This window comes from Tiliqua scincoides, chromosome 4, assembly GCF_035046505.1.
Source record: "Tiliqua scincoides isolate rTilSci1 chromosome 4, rTilSci1.hap2, whole genome shotgun sequence".
Classification (NCBI taxonomy): Eukaryota; Metazoa; Chordata; class Lepidosauria; order Squamata; family Scincidae; genus Tiliqua; species Tiliqua scincoides.
The window spans coordinates 104,853,537-104,871,054 of record NC_089824.1 but is presented as its reverse complement, the minus strand read 5'-3'; the positions used below and the strand labels follow the sequence as shown (position 1 = coordinate 104,871,054).

Sequence of the window (17,518 nt, the reverse complement as noted above, 5' to 3'; positions counted from 1 at the left end):
TGTTTTCTTGCTGCAGCAGGCATTTATACATGGCCAAACATGGCTCAGAAAGAGGAGGAGGAAAGAGAAAATAAAATCCAATGATCTTAGCAAAATCTAAAATCTCAGCACTGACCAAGGTCATCACAGCTTGCTTTATCAGAGTTGCAACAAGGCCCAATCCTGTCGATTGACTGATTGAGACCTTTATTGGCATAAAACAATTTCCAGGAGATAGAGACAATGGACAATATAAAATACACACAGTAAAAATATGGACGTGATTAAAAAAACATCAAACATTATACTACTGTACTCGGGGCACAAGATAAAGCATGTGGAGGGGAAATTATGGGTTATCCCATTTTAACAAATTATTGGAAATGAGAAACTAAACTCTAGCACAGTGTAACTTCTGTAGCTTTGTTAGCTACATTAACTATTATGCACCTCATCATATATGTTTTACTTTACAAGTGAGTAAACGCTCTTTTAAATGGGCAAAGCTACAGTTCTGGAGAGGCAGCAGGCAATGAGTTAATATCTTTTCTAACAGGGTGAAGGGTTTTGCTGACCGGGTATGAGATGAATTCAACAAAATTCAAGTCTGCTGCAGTCAACAGGAAAGTAGAAAGGAAAATAGAATTTAACAAACAAAGCATAAGAAATCCACAGTAGAAAATCATGACTTGGGCAATTGTTCACTTTGTTAAGATCCTAGGCTGTATGAATATCTATTGGGGCTCACTGCTGCATTTGTGGTTTCTCTTTAGTGCCATGTCTACTCTAATTAGGTACAAAGTGGTGGTGCAAGCTGGAGAAATTTGTCATTGTGTGGGTTTTCTGAGAAATACATATGTCTTAGATACATAGTCTGGCACAAGCGCAGTCTGGTTATAGTTGGCACAGTTGGCTAAAATTGAATCAGTACTAAAGGAAGTCCAGAGAATGCCAACAGAAGTAGTTTACAGAAATAGTTCCGTGACCATTACATCAGGTTTTGTCTTCTGTTTAGGAAGGTGCCTATGGTTGGTCAATGTTGTTGGGCTCTTGCAAAGCAGATCTTTCCTCTAGGTCAGACTTTGGAATAGTCGCACAACCACCTAGTAGAGCTGCACTTTGTTGAGCATAAACATCCATACTTACAGACATATGACCACCTCTGGCCAATTGATCATAGAGCAGGATTATATGTTTCTTCAGTATCCTTGGGGATACTCAACTGATTGGTAAGAGTCAGAGCATGTTCTTTTGAACTGTTAGACAACCATGTTTTCAGCAAGGGAGAGACAGAAGCATCAACATTTTCTTCCCAACCCAGCTCTTGAATATCCTGTATTAATGGCAAAAATGTGGCTTCCAGAATAGCAACTTGGTCAGCATTCAGCTTCTGCCACAGGCTAATCAAGAGAATTACCAGCTGAGTGGCACTTTCTAACTTTGTGAACGCCTGGAACATGTTGGCTTGGTTTTCCTCCACTACATCTGCTAGAGCTATTATCTGTCTGTAAGTTCCTTCTAACAAGGTGTCCGGATGTTGAAGAGGAACTAGTTTTATCTTTAAATTGTGCCAGCAGACATCATTCAATAGCTTTAAACTGTATGGCTCTTTCAGATAATAGTTACTCATATTTTGCAGCATTTGAGCACAACTCAAAATGATGATCAATTATCTCAAAATATTCCTGTAAAGGAACTGGGCCAGAAAAACTACATGTGAAGTCTTCGCCGTTTTGCTTTTTGAAGTGTTCTTTAAGCCAAAAAGTGAGCTTTCGCAATTAGCCAAATATCTTCTAACAGGTCACTCTGAATTCTGTAATGCTGTGATGTTATTGAAGCAAGTAACATCACCCTTGACCCAGCTAATAACTGGAATCCTAAAGCATTTTGTTGATCTCCATCAGTCTGATCAGCAAAGTCTGGAAAAAGTGTAACAAGGCTGACTGGAGGCTTGTTGGTGTCAATAGTTAATCTCTGGTTTGCAGTTTTTGATGGCTGAGCTAAAAAGCATACTAACCACAAGGGTAATCGAAATCTGCACTGGGCAAATTTTGGTATACCTGTTGGTGTGCTATATGAAACTAAAGTATTACCATCCAGATCCGCTGGTGAGCAGTTCCTCTTTAGAAAGGCAGAGAGTGCCACTGTCTTAGATATAGATGAATCTAATTCGAGGATAAACCTGTCATGAGTCAATGCTAATGAAGATTGTATATGCACTGATAATTTGGTCTTTAGTGCCGTCCATTTACTCTCCTGCGTGATCTTTACAGTCACTGAAAGAACCACCTCTGCTCTTACTTCCGTGTCAGCAACTTAAGATACTGAATCGAGATCAGACAAAACTTCCACAACAAGAGCCAAACCTTCATTTTTTTATTTTTTATTTTTTATTTTTTTTGTCAGGTTTAGGTAAAATGTCTTTGGTTTTTGCAGCTTCTTTGATTATTTTCTGAAGTTTACTCATTTCAGCATCATAGTCTTCATAATTTATATCCATAGCTTCAGCTTTGGGAGCTTGAAATAAAGAAGGATCTGTACCAAGGTGAGAGCATTGCAGGTGACCCTCATTACTCAGTGTGACTATCGCACCTTTCAAATCTCTTCTTCTCCCAGCTGTTAATTCGTGTTATTTTCGACATTTATTGTGGAAAGTTCAGGGTCATCCGAAGAAACAATCACATTGGACCTTAATGCTCTTCTGTTGGTTGTAACAGTTTGTTCCAACAGGGGTTGAGGCCCCTCCACAGAGGACAGTCCCTTATTCTTTAAGGTCTCCTTCGACAGATTGTAAGCAGAAGAACTAGAAGTAGGCAGGTGAACACTAGCAGTAGATGACTGTTTGATATCTTTGAGGGGAAAAAACCAAAGATACCAGTCATGTGATCATAGTATCTTGTTCTTCAGGAGGTAGGAAACCAAATGAAGACAGAAGTTTAGCATCCATCTCATCTTCTGTCATGCCAGGTTGGAAGTCAATCTTATCAAGTTCATCATTAGAAATTAGGGGGGATGACTTAACCAGAGTCGCAGGAGGGTTTGAGAGTTTTACATTAGTCAGCTCCATTGGCGAGGATGGATCTAATGGTGCAGGTTGATCTAATAGACTCCATAGGGTTCCAGATGTCTCATTTGAAGTCCACCTTGGATCTTCAGTTGACTCTTTACGGCCTTCTTCTTTTCTCTTTAAATTTGGAAGAACAAGTTTCTGCAATGAAGAATCATAAAAGTGTCGTTGTAGCCTGATCCCAAAGCCAATTAACTCAGGAGCCTGCGTAAAAAGCAACCTTGGAACACTATTCGTGTGAAAGTAAAGGAGAAAACGCTCCTGGCTTCCCATGCTGGGCAGTCTCTCCAGCTTCTGGAGATCTATCACTGAAGGAGCCTTCCTGAGGAGAAATGCAAGATATTGTCTAGCCCTCCATTTGGTGGACCAATCAATGTGTTTCCCCCTAAAGGGGGAGATATTGATAGCTAGGCTCTTTGTATCATAAATGAGAGTGACAGAGTCTTTTCCGGAAGCTGTCTGTAAGATGTTACCATCTGGCTGCACATCGGGAGTAACCCTTCTATTTGTAGATCTGCTCTCCCTATCACACGCCAAAGGTTTCAACAAGTTGTCTGGCTCAGTGTTTTTATCCCTCTCCTGGAGCAAGTCTGTAATACACTCAAGTTGAGTAGTTATTACCTGAAGTATCTCAGCCATGAGGAAAATTTGGTATATTAAAAAAATCAATGTCCTTATTTTCCCTAAATTCAGGGCTTTTTTGTAATAGAACGCACTGGAACGGCATTCCTGCACCTTTTTTATGCAGTCCCCTGCAGGAAAAAATGAATGGAGCCCTATGGAAAGTGAAAGTGAGCCATAGCGTGTGTTTACTCATGAGTAGGTGTACTTGCCATAGTCCGTCGGAAAGGGCAGGCTGAGAGGAATCCAATGACACCAGAATGGCCCCAATCCAATGAATGCAGCCTTCCAAAAACACCGGAGAAGGTCCCATCCCTCCCAGCTGCGAGCCTGAGCCAGGAAGGAAGCCACGTGGCCGTGTTTACTCTCTAGTATTCCATCAGAAAGGGCAGCTGAGAGGACTCCAAGGACCTCAGAATGGTCCTGATCCAATGAATGCAGCCCCCAAAAACACAAAAGGGAGAAGGAGATCCCTGCCTCCCTCCCAGCTGCAGTCTATTGAGCCGTATGGAAAGCAAGCAGCCTCACATCACATTTACTCATGAGTAGGTAGACGTGCCTTGGCTGTTGGTCAGGCCAGGCAAAGCAGAATGTGAGGACACCAGAATGGTCCTGATCTCATGGAGCTGGAGATACTCTAGAAGGCAGCCTCTTCTCCCCCCCCCCCAAAAAAAAAGGTCAAAAAAGAGGCTTCAGGTGGTAAGGGGAAAGTTTTCTATTTTGCACTTACAAAGCCAGGAGGGTCTTTTTCTTGATATGCCTGAAACAGAAGAACTTTAAACTGGGCACTGGGGAGGACTGGAAATTTCACTGATTCTTTTTTGGGGAGGGTTATTGCAGGCAGGCTACAGAGTAAGCTCCATTGACCACTATGGGACTTACTTCAGAGTAGACATGCATAGGATTGGGCTCACAGGCTGCAATCCTACCCACACTTTCCTGAAAGTAAGCCCCATTGACCACAATAGGACTTACTTCAGAGTAGATGCACTTGGTGGAACAGGACTGGCTCCCCCTAATTTAATTATTTCTTTTAATTTAATTATTTATAATTCTTTATTTTAATTTGCTTGATGATGTCACTTCTGGCCATGACATCACTTCCAGTGGGTCCTGGACAGATTGTCATTCTAAAAAGTGGGTCCCAGTGTGTATTGGTAGATCTGGAAAGGTGGTAGGCTGTGGTGTCAGCAGTGGCCCCTTTAAGGGTAAGGCCTGGGCATCCAGGGAATGTGCTGCACAGCTGCAGCCACTTGAAGGCCATAGGGCCCTCAGGGATATAAGGAGCACCTGAGGCAGGAAGGGTTTGTGGGCAGCAGAAGGAGGAAAGCTTGAGGCAGGATTAATGGACTTTGGAGACACTGGAGTTTGGTGTGTGGCTGCTGTGCCCAAGATCTGCTGAGGACCAAGGGTCTGCTGTAGTGGTGGGAGGCTGCTGACAGGAGAGAGGACCTCTGCAGGTTGAACAGGTGAGCTACCTTGGAGGTGGGGTCCAGCAGGACTGCAGGGCAGAACCAGGGTCATTTGTTGGGGGAAAGAAGGGGAGCTAATTTGCTTAAAGTGGGCATAATTCTCCAGGCAGAGCTTGGCCTTGGAATCTGGCAAAACACGGTGCTATAAGTTTGAGAACTGCTGCCATAAGTTGTTAGTAAGTTGACACAGGGGTGTGTGTGACTCTACAAGTTTTCAAAATTGCTAAAAGAACTTGGAGGAACAATACTATCATGTTCTATATCAATCTATGTGTAACTTCATGCAGAATGCAATGAAACAAACCACATTGAAATATCTGTGTTCTAACAAAAGGTACAGCCAATAAACCAGTGGGGGCAGGGTGAAGGTACATCACCACGCCCACCACCTGGGGTGTTGCCCTGCCCACTGCATGGGGTGACGCACAGGCCTCCCGCACTGGGTGATGCGAATCCTAGTGACGCCACTGGGGTGTTGATTCCAAAAATGGCATCAGTTTTCCCCTATCATTTCTAGTTTTGGAAATATGGCATAGTCTCATTAGTGAATGGTTCAAGGAGCTTCCTCATGAGGAAGCCTATGCTATGGCCATTTTTGGAATCAGCAACCCAAATTCATAAAAAAACCACCATAAATTTTGATTAAATGTTTTTCTGACACTCAGTTTTGCAAGTCTTTGATATAGATTAAAGATCATCCTGAACTATTTTGCCAATGGCAAAGAGTGGTTAACTTGATAACTGAAGGCACAGTATATTTTAGTGCATTTTACATTAGAACAGTTTCTCAAACTGGGACCCACTAGACGCTGTGCCAGAACCACCATTCAGAGCGCGATACCATAGTCTTTCGAGACTGAAGGTTGCCAACTAAGGGTCGGGACCCACTAGTTGGGTCATGAGCCAATTTCAGGTAGGTTCCCATTCATTTCAATATTTTATTTTTAATATATCTGTATTCAATAGTATTGAATGCCTTTTTGTTATCCTCTCTGTACATGTTAATCGCGTGTTGTCTAGTTGTATCTTATTACCTATTTCTCCAATAAAAAATGGTTTATAAATAAGTTGTGAGTTCCTGCACCTTTTTTTTTTATACAAAAAAAGCACTGCCTAAATTTATTAATGCTTGATAAGCAACTAGCCACCTGGGTAATCTTAGGCGAAGTTTGCCTTAAAGAGCCCGGAGTCTCTGTGAGTCCAGATGGTCAAAGCTGTTCTGCTTCTTTAACGGCAACTTTGCTAGTATAAAGAAATCATCAAGCTTGGATTGTTTGCTTGCTGGAAATAACTTTTCTCCCTCCTCACCCTCCTGAAGGTAGGTCCTCTTCTGTCCCATGATACTTCTATCTCTTTGTTTTCAGTTGGAATAACTTACAATTAATTATCTTTCACATGCAGCAGAGTCTTATCACTGTTTTTCCTGTGTTGAGGTCATTCTAGTTTTTCTGTTCCTCTGTGCTATTCTTATAAGATGACACCTGGCAGCAGATGAAAGAAGCTTCTTCTGCTCTTATTAAGGAGGAAAATAATATTAAAAAGGCCTCATTGCTCTCAGAGCATCTGTATCAGCTGCCACTGGGGCCCAATCCAGTGCCAGTGTATTTCTACGTATGCCAATGCAATGACAACCTTGTTGGTGTAGAAACCTGCCTGCTGACTGATGTGCCATGAATGTTGACATAATGCAGGAAAAACTCTGCGTTGATTCTGCTCAGACATCACTTGTACACCAGTGAAACTCTGCCAGCAGAGAGGCCAAAACAGGGAGAAGACTGGGATGTGACACAGGAGGGATGTAGGAGCAGTGTGGGAGGAATGAGGAGGAGTTTGATGTACATCATATCCTAAATCCTCTTCAGACAACAAGACACACCCCAAACACCCCCCCCCCCCAAATAAAGCACCAGGCTGCAGAGGGCATGGATCCAGCAATGGTGTGCACCAGATTCTAGCCTTCTTTTTCACATCCTCCCCCACCTTTGTCTCGTCAGACTGTCCCTGGGTACAGGCAACTCATGAGGCATAATAGGATCACACCCACTAGCAATGCCCCCTCATTTTCCTGATGTACACAATCCACGGGCACCTCCCATTCAACATCTGTCTTCAAAGGGCTGTGCTGAATGAGAGAGGGTTCTTCACAAGATCTGAAACCAGAGCCAGTCAAGATTCCATGTGGAGGAAGTTTCCCGGAATCCAATGCAACCCCCTGGGGAAATGGCTAGTTGATCAAATCCTGCTATGTCCCTCACGTGTAGGCTGTATCCGGGGAAAATTTTGGCCTGAGGTCATTTGGATGGTGCAAATAGCTTTGGTACTGCTAAATTACTTTTATGTGTTCCTTTTATGTGTTTATGACATTTGTCATAAATAAGGACCGTATATTGTTCTTCAGTAATAAAATCTGTCCCAGCAGCTAAATAAGTGACTTGTGACCCAGTTTCATTCCATGTATCATATTAGTATCCAGCTCTTTATCCAAGGAGTTCAGGGAGGAACACAAGAGGTTTCACATTTCATCCTCACAAACAGAGCTGCCAAGATGATTGTCATTCACTGTTTGCATTCAGGGCCTCTGCCTGTGCCCTCTGAATATGCCTTCTTCTTTTTTTCCCTTCTGGTCGTTGTTCAGCTCAAAACTATCAATCCCACTTCTCCTTATCCAATTGATCAGAGTAAGCTAAATATTTAAATTTTCAGCATATAAAATACACTGGTTTTATGCAGAAATCCCACATGTATGATATGTGACTATTAATTCTAATGTAAGAGACCAGAAATGCTAAGGACTTCATTCAATAACTCCACCTAATACGAAAACAAATCTGAACTCAGTTCAACCAGTAAGGCAACTGAAGGGAAAAAGAATTGCTTATACTTCACAGTAACAAAAACCGAAAAGGGGGGGGGGAATACATGTCAATTACACTCAGATTCACAACCTGGCTATCCCCTCATCACTTTGATTGAACTGACTTGATGAAACATGGCTGATCTGTTGCTTGCAGTAGACTGATTCAAGGATCAAAAGATTTCTTTACGAGTGGCAGCATGACTCCCTCCTTCATAGTGCTTGGGACCACCCTCTCTCTTTAAGAGGAATTCATCTCCTCTTGACCTCAGTCAATCAACCTTTTTGTACAAGAGTTTTTAAGCCAATAGGAGCAAGGATCAAGGAAATGGGTGAAAGACTGCACTACTCCAAGTATCTTGACCACATGCTGTCATTGCGGTAACTTAAATTCATCCAAACCACTATAACTAGGCAGGCTCATGGATACATCCTGGAGCTAAAGTGCCAAAACAGCAGTGTCAACCTGAAATGAATGTAAGTATAGTCTCAAAGTGCTTTGCAAGAAAGTCACTGTGGATTCCTGGGATCATGCTGGAGTTCCCTTTAAAAAGGCCCCAAACCACTCAAAATAACTCTGCTGCATGATACTACACTGCAGCAAGAGTCAAAGAGAAAGGTAATTACAGTTCATGTTCCACTGAAGCAAAATCCCCCCCCCTTTTTTTTTTTTTTTTGGAAGGGAGAGCAAGGTAGATTGGTTGGCAGAAAGAAGTGAGTCTGTGCTTCTCCTGGCTTCCTTGTTCTGGCCCCACCCTGATGGTCTATTTCAAAATACAGAACCACAGAGCAAGGAGAAAGAGGTACAGGAGAAAATGGAGGCAAGGGGAGGAAATTTTGGAGGTGGATAAAAGCAGGGTGATGCTTGTGACCATCTACCACTCAAAACAGCCACTTCATCTCACCTCATGAATTGTCCAGCCCCTAAGTGGACAGGTGTCCCAGCTGACATCAATGGCCTCAATTGAATGACAATTCTGCCATTACTCTCTGTAGTAGCAAAAATACCCACAATCTCAATTAAGTCCAACCTGAATAGAACTAAATTTGCTGATGAATTGTGGTTCTACAGTTTTGCACTGGAGTTTTTGCTTACTGTGCTTTTTGTGAAAGTATGGTGACTTTTAAATCAGTAACAAAGCAACTCCCGGTGTTCCCTTACCCAGGAATCATCTGAGGTAAGCCTTCACTGCCCTGCTGGGTCTATTCAGACCTGTGCCAGTGCTTTGGCTGGTGCAAGTCTGAGGGGACTTAGGTCTCTGCCCTGTTCTGCTCCTTCTCCCCTGTTCCCCCCACCCCTAGCTTCCCATGCTGACTTACTTGCGCTAGGGGACAGTGACAGACTGCTAGCACATGACCGATTTATGCTTGTGATGGCAGCCCAGCTGTGCAAAATGGCATGCTGCCTTTTGTTACAGCTGTAAAGAACCTTGTGCTGCCAGAACATTAGTTTTTGCAGTGCAAGGCCCCCACAGAATTGGGGCCTGAATGTTCTCCCACTGGTTGCTGAGCATTTTTTTGGGTGCCAGAGCTGGCATTTTTGATGCCAGAGCTCTGCCCATTTATTCAGTAGAAAATGCCCTGTTTGCCCACTGTAGAAAACAGAATTGCCAGCAGAGGATGGTATATGTAACACTGAAATGGAGGTAGGTGAATGATGGGATGGCTGATGTTATTAGGCTCTGTACTCGTGTCTATCTGGTAACTGAAGATGTCATCATGAATCTGACAGAGTGGCCTCTAGTCCATAAAAGTTTATGCCACAATAACATTTTGAGTCTTTAAGGTGTTGGGGTTCCCCTCCTCCCACAGGTCCCCAACTTACCCAGGGAGAAGACTTCTGGGCCAGAGGATCAGGGAGGAAGCCGGTGGAACATGGGGCCACCTCCCCACACGCTGCCTGGGCACTCCTGTGGGCGGCAAAGCGCAGCAGAGGAACACTGCGCGCCAAACCCCCCACTTCTCCCTCTGCCTTGGAGGAGGGACCCAGGCATTCGGCTGCTGGGCAGCCACCCCTCCCCCACCTCAGGGGAGAAAGAGAACACTCCCTCGCCCAGCCAGCCAGGACCTGCCTTGCCGGGCAGGGCACCTGGCTATGACATCGGGAGCCCACAGCTGGACTTCCCGATGTCATCTGCAGAGCTACAGGACCCAGGTGGGCAGGGCCGGCCAGCCCACCCCCCAAAGGCAGAGACCAGAGCAGTGGCAGCAGCCTTCCCAACCATCTCAGGAACAACCCTGGCAGCTCCAGGTGAGAGGAGGTGGGAGGGAAACAGAGAGAGGAAGGGGAGGAGTTGTGGTAACCCCAGGGGAGGGCAGTCCCAAAGACATGCCCTTTTTGTACCATCCCTGTGAGGGAAGGGGAGGGGCCTGCCCTACATAAACCTGGAGGCCAGGGATGACAAGGCAGTTGGGAGTTAGAAGAGCAGGCAGGAGGATCCGCTGCTAGCAGCCCCTGCGCCTGACTGGTAAATGCTGCCAACCCAAAGGGGGAGCCGGGTGACACAATCCCCCCTTTCTTCTGGTGAACTAGTCTGAGGCCTCCACAAGGGGGTCCCCCTCAGAAAGGCTGGGCGGGCCCTCCCCTCACAGGGAGGCCTCACATAAGGTCCACAGAGTTCTCTTGCTGAAGTACTCAAACAGCTCAATTCCTCTTGGATTAAGCTGCCCTTGTCTAATGTCAAATGTCCATGTTTGGTCTCTACTATGTCTCCATATCAAAATGCATAAACATTTTAGCACACTGCTATGCCCACAAATAATGCATGGTAATAAGAATGTCATTGTAGGAAAATTGTTGGAAACAGCCCAGGGATGAAAGCCCAGTCCTGTTAAAAAAACATGTTGAGCACCATCTATTATTTAAAGCTCATTCTGCTTTTCCACTAGGGAGTCTTGCAGAATGCTCTTCTGGATCAATATGCTTTGTTCAAATAAAGATGGTACAACAGTCACCTTCCTCCTTTATTTAATTAGAGTCCACAGATTGCCACATAGGTAATCTATGCTTTGCCATTGTGTAGATATGTGAAAGGTTTCATTTAATGCAGCAAGACAGTAAGCTCCTGTGGTTTACCATGCAGAGGAGAGGGGAAGAGACACAGAAGCCCATAACCCTGCTAGAAGTGTGTAAGGTGTCCTCTGTGTGTGTGGACTCAGGTCTCCCTTCCACTGTTCTACTGCACCTAATCTCCAGGACTACAGATGTCTTGACTCTTCAGCAAGCAGGTCATACTACCGGTCTTACAGACAGGGGGTAGTATCAGGCTTGATGAAGCCAGTTACCCAAGACAGCTGGTGTCTGGGCCTCATAAAACCCACATCTTGTTGAAGCAGCTGTGCAGACTCCCTCACCTTGCCTTGCCTCTGACCTGCTGACAACCTGATTCCCTTGGCACTCAATCCCAGCCTGATTGCACCTGCTGCCTCTGGTCCTCAGCCTGGCTAACACCCAATATTCAACCCCAGTCCAGCCCCAGTCCAGCCCAGTCCAGTTTTGTGCCTCTGACCCTTTGTTCTGTAATTATTCCCTATGACTACACCATAGTCAAGGTGTACAAAGCATGGAGCAATTTACAGCTGATGGACACAATCCAATGAAAATAAGTAATGATTACAACTTGGTTCAGAGGCTTGTCAAACCTCTTGAGACTGCCTGCGGAAGTGTGCAGGATTAAGGGAGTTGTCCTCAGCTATGCTATGAATGCAGAACGATCCCAGGTTCAATCCCTGGCATCTACAGTTAGGACTAGGAAATACCCCAGTCTAAAACCCTGGAGAGCTGCTGCCAGTCAGCGTTGATAATAACGAGCTGGATGGGCTCATTGGTTGATGCAGTCATCTGAATAAGGCAGCTCTCTATGTACCTTTACATGGCACAGAAATGTGATCAGGTAGACACAGTGTGGCTGTGATAGAGATGCCAGAGAATGGTGACAGGCTCAAGTCTGAACAGAGCTTTGGGGGTTCAGAATTTTCACCTAAAAGATGAGACAATTAGAAAACCATAGAGAAAAACTTCTAGCTTTTCCTTATCCTAGACACACACACACACACACACACTTTAAATATAAATGCATAATTTTATACACCTATTAGATTCACAAACAGTTCATGAACCCTACCAAAAAGATGAGCTCTGGTGAAAAATTACCATGACATGACAATGTCTGCCTCATGGGCATTTTGTCTGGATTAGGGATCATGGGAGACCTGAGCTTGTAGTTATTCCTCTGTATGAATAAGGGGAGGGGAACTGAGATTCAATCATACATGTAGGCCTTTGTGCAAACAGGAGCTTGACTATATTGTATTAGTCAGTGGGTTGGACCAGTGGACATGCTTCCAACCCCATTTTCCATTCATTCATCTGACATGACCATCTGTGCATAGTTTCTGTGACTGCTTCAGTGAATAAAGGGCAATTGAAATCCTCTGATGGTTTCCATTTGTTTTGACTGAAATGCTGTTCAAAGAAGGGCAGTATGATTAACACATATACAAAGAGTAATCAAAAGTCAAAGCTGCTAAACACACATACACATGCCACTTTATTCAGCCACACTAAGCCACATAAAGGCAGAATGGACATCTCTTCCTTTGTCACAAAAAATGACCCTCTTACAAATAAAAATAAGAAAAATGATTGTGTGAGTCTACAGATTTTTGGAAGTTTTTCAACTGTAAAATATATACTATGCAGGATTGGTGAGGAAAAAATGCTTCTTTTTAATTCTATGTGGAGAATCAACTATGCATAGCTCTGGCATATGTTTGTCTTTCAGAGAATTAGAGTGAAGAGCTAAGAAAACCCTAGTTCGGCATCAAATCATTCCATGTTAATAATCACCATGATGAGGAAGGCAGAAATGAAATTAACAAGAATATGCTTCTAAAATACATTTGATGAGTTCAGAAGGGCAAAAACAGTTTCAGTATGTGACGCGTACAGAGGATTGTGGGGCAACAAGACTTTCAGCTACTGTTGAGTACTTATGGCACTTTCATGGTCTCTGAATGAGGGAAAGGAATTGGCAAGCACCTCTTTGTCTTCAAGATACTCTTCTCTGTATCTCTTTTCAGTTTTGGGCAGAGTTGCAGAACTTTTCTCCCACAGCCTTTCCCTTCCTTTGCCTTTTATCAGAGATTCTCAGTCCATGCTCACTTCCTGTTTTGCTGACATTTGAGTAGCTTTCCTGTTTCCCTTTCCCAAGTAGCTGAACTTGCAATCTCCAGGCATCCCTGTCCCCTTTGCAATAAGGCCATCACCTCCTGCCAATGGCACAGCCATAAACCTCTTACAAGCCCTTCTCTCAGCTACAAGCCCTGCTAGGTGGAACCATGAAACCCTCCTATTTCACATTAACACAGGTAAGGAAAACAGGTGTACAGAGGAAATACATGAAAACAATTAAGCACCTCAAATACAGCTCTAGGTTTTCTCTTCCACAATAAGCAATTTAAGCATTCTTGCTGTAAAGTGTATTCAGTGCATTACTCAGCAGACTCTGGGAACAGGCAGCTCTCCAAGCATTCTCAAAACTATGGCCACGGAAAGCCTGAGCTCAAACTGATTTTACTGTTCTGAAGCCAAGTTTCAGTATACCCAACTGGGCACTCATATTATCCTATTATATATACCTTTGTCAAGGGCAGTATTTTGAAGCCAAATGCCACTCTGCTGGCTTATCCCTGCACTAAAGTACAAGAGTGGCCATAAGAGCCAAGACAAACTGAACAGTCTTAACTGCATCTGAGGAGAGCAACAGATGATAAAAGCAAAAACACTGAGCACAGTGCTATATTTCGGGAATCCACTGCTGGAGGTTGGGAGAGAAAGTGTAGATGCTTGGAACATTCAAGCAATGGCCCATATTTTCAGAAAAGGGCAGCCCACCCGTTACGTTAAAAGCCTAACCGTAAGCTAAGAATTCTTCTCTCCCCATGCAAAAAAGCAATTGCAACTGCTGGCTTTTATCTCACAGTATTTCAGCAGTGAAGCCAAAATAGTTTGCCAGGGCTTGTTGTTCCCCTTAGGTAATTATCTTGCCCTAACTGCCCTGTTCATCCAGCAGTGATGAATTATAACACTAGACATTCATTAAATTTGGTGCCTTGATCCTTTGCCCCTGCAGTGCCACTGACAATCTCCCAGCTGCCTGCTGGATATTGGGCTACGAATGCCGCTGAAATACCCCGGAGCTTTTCTGTTTGCGTTACACATAACAAAGTCAGTCCATTTAAAATAGCCATTCGCAGACAGATAAGACAGTTTTAATACTCACCACTGGGATATGGGTTTTCAGAGGCTACTGCATTACAGCCGAGAATTCACACCCTGGCAGGGACAGCATAACCAACAGGCATGCAGCTCCCCACCACCAGCAGGAGAAAATGGCCCTTTCTAATCTAGAAAACTCTAGAAGGAAAGGACTCCAGAAGAAAAGTGCCATCCTGGAGAAAAATATTCCTATCTTCCCTTGGCAATGAGAGGTAAGAGTGATCTGCCAGAGATCTCAGTGAGAGAGGTATTTTTCCATTTTCCCTTGCACTTTCTCTATGTTGTGGCTCTGGCAGCCTTGTTCACCCCCTAGGCCTTCACTAGAACTTGTCCTCTATGTGCTTGATTTCTTTATTTCATTTCATTCATTCATTCACTTTAGCATATATCACCTTTCCGCTTTAAAAGCATATATCACCTTTCCACTTTAAAATAAAGTGCTTTAGGGAATTAGCATAAAAAAATTAACCATGTGTAACATTATCTCTATTCTAGGAGCACCAGGTGCAGAAGGGGAATTGTTCACTTGCCAATATCGGGAAGAGAAGGAATGACTGAACTATCAGGTGGCAACCACAGAGACTAGTCACTGGTCTTACTCCCAACCACCACCCCCTTCCACACACATCCCAATTTTCTAATCCTTTTCATCCACTTGTTCTCTCTCTCCAGAGAATCAAAGGAACTAAAAATGTAAATGGGTAGCAAGCAGGGCCATCCCAAGGCCTTCCTGATGCCTGAGGTAGCATGCCATATGCTGCCCCCCTTATGCAACAATGTGCCAACCTCTGGTCCTCCCACTCTCCAACGGTCCCTCCACAATTCCTCTTTCTCTCTGTTCCCCTCCGCCTTTTCCAATTCAGAAAGTGGAAGGAGGAGCAGTGGAGGCAAGCAGGTGGACAGAGATGGGTACCTTACTAGTCTGCTGCCTGAGGCAATTGTTTCTGTTGGCCTTATAGATGGGCCAGCCCTGGCAACAAGGGATCTCTAACACAACATTCTCAGTGTTGGAAGAGGTACAACAACACTGCACAAGCATCCTGCACCCAAAGGGGGCAATATTGCTAGTTAGCTCACTGGAGGGGTTCTCTCTCTTGTTTTCTTTTTCCCCCCAGTAAATCTCCTTTAGTATGCAGATTGCTATTGTCAGGGTGATCTCTCTCTCCCCCTCTCCCCCCTCCCTCCCTCTAGACAGCTCTCTGTCTCTCTGCCATCCAAATACAATATGTAGTTTCTTCAATTGTGTGTGTGTGTGTGTGTGTGTGTGTGTGTGTGTGTGTACGTATGAGTATTAATAACCCCAAGCCTAGCAGTGATCATTTTAACAGAGGTCTTCCAATGCATGTTGCCTAAATAAGTTGTGCCAGCCCTCAGTACTGTCACAAAACTACTATTCCAGAATCCTTTGTGGGACATCATGAGAGTTAAACAAATCTATAAAGCAGTTATAAGTTTGTGGAACAAATGTACCCTCTCAATCTCCTCTAGACCTTGGACCTTGATCATTGTAGCAGGGTTCAACTCAGTCATCTGAACTCAACTCAGATGACTCAGACTAGAGTTGCAAAAATGCATGTTTTTTTGCTGACTCCTTGACTTGTGAATTGCGTGCGTGGAAGACTTGGAAAAACACTCGAGTCAGGGCCTCCCTGACTCATCCCCAGCATGCAGACTCAAGTCTGCCTGTGTCTGGGTGTGCTTACTTACTGTTTCCGCGACATGAAAAACCTGGTGGGGCAATCATTCAGACCGGACAAGTAATAGGGAAGTTCCAGCCACGAGGCAGGGAAGGGTTAATGAATCCTAGCAGGAGGGGGGAGGTGAGAGAAAGCTCTTTGCTCATCTCTGATAGGAAGGAAGGAATAGATGATCATTGGACACAGGCTGGGAGGTTTAGAGTTTTCTGTGGCTGAGAGAGGGCAGGAGGAGGAGCCCAAGGGGGTTCTTTCCTTATGATTAGCTGCAGAAGCCCTGGAAGGGGGAGAAGGCAGGGAAGTGGGTGGGGGAGGCAGTTCATAGCGATCATGCTTTAGACCGCACGGCTGCTGTGAGCTCTGTTGTTACTTGGGCGAATGACTGGCTGCACTGGGACTACTTCTGAGTAGAGCTGCCAAGGATTGGGTTGGTAATCTTTGCAGCTGCTGTGTGTGACCCTCCTCCCTCTTGCAGTTTCTGTTCCCACTCTCTCGCAGTCCCTCCCACCCTGTTGGGTAGGGACATCAGGGAAGCATTCAAAGAGAACTCCGACATACATAACCCCCCCCAGCAGCCTCATTTTTTTCCACAGCTGAGTTTTTAAAGGGGGAAACTCAACTCATCCTTTAGAGTTGTGAAAGAGTAGCATGGAAACTTGGAACGTGCCCCCATTATGACTCGTTTTCAAGTCGAGTTGCAGGGGGGCAGTGACTCTAGACCTGACTCGAGTCAAGCCACGCTGGACCTTCCCATCCCTGCACTGTAGTACCACAGAACTGCAGAGCAGAAAAAGCTATGTTCCTGTAGACCAGGGGTGCTCAAACTTTCAACTTTAGGGATGCTGGACCTTTAGCAAGTGTATAGAAGAGAGAATTTCAGCAGGTGTAGCTTGTCATCTGTGGGATGACAAGTTGCACCTGCTGCAATTTTCTCTTCTATACACTTGTTAAAGGTCCAGCATCCCTAAAGTTGAAAGTTTGAGCACCCCTGCTGTAGACTAATCACTGCCCTAAGCCTCAGTATTATATCCCAGGCATTCCCCACAGGTGCTGTCTCTTGAAAACCACCGAAGGAGATATCACAGCTGACTCAGCAACTTGTTGTTGGACATTTAACCTAAATTCAGCTTGAGCTTCCTCCAGCAAAGCATAGCTCCTAGAGGGCTTTCCAGACAGCTCACTTACTAATTAACCAGCTTGCCAAGGCTTTCTAAAAGTCTGAGCACAGGTGACCCTTTGGAAGTCATTTGGGTGTGCTGAGCACCTTTTGAAAAATTGACCTTGGTTCTGAATGCTGAACATGTAAACCCTGGTCCACATCCTTGCAGGGTGAACTAGGGGAAGGGGAAAAGAAACAGTGAAGTGTCATTGTTGAAATGCTCTTTCTCACACAATACCGTTGTCTCACATTCCTAGAACATTCAGCAAAGGAAAAACATCCAAGAAGCGACACAGCATTTTCAAGTGCTACAGAAATCTAATTAAAACAGCAAGCATTAAAACAAACAGTTTGCCTTCAGGTGCTCTAAGATTCTTCTGCAATAAATGAGT

General features: G+C 44.5%; 1 protein-coding gene and 1 pseudogene across 2 annotated transcripts in view; both read right to left on the bottom strand.

The window, feature by feature from the left end:
- The window catches only part of PCDHAC2 (protocadherin alpha subfamily C, 2), a 57,931-nt gene that overhangs the window by 33,598 nt on the left and 6,815 nt on the right, over positions 1-17,518 (bottom strand). The window lies entirely within an intron of this gene.
- LOC136647398 (protein PTHB1 pseudogene) lies at positions 945-2,861 on the bottom strand (annotated as a pseudogene).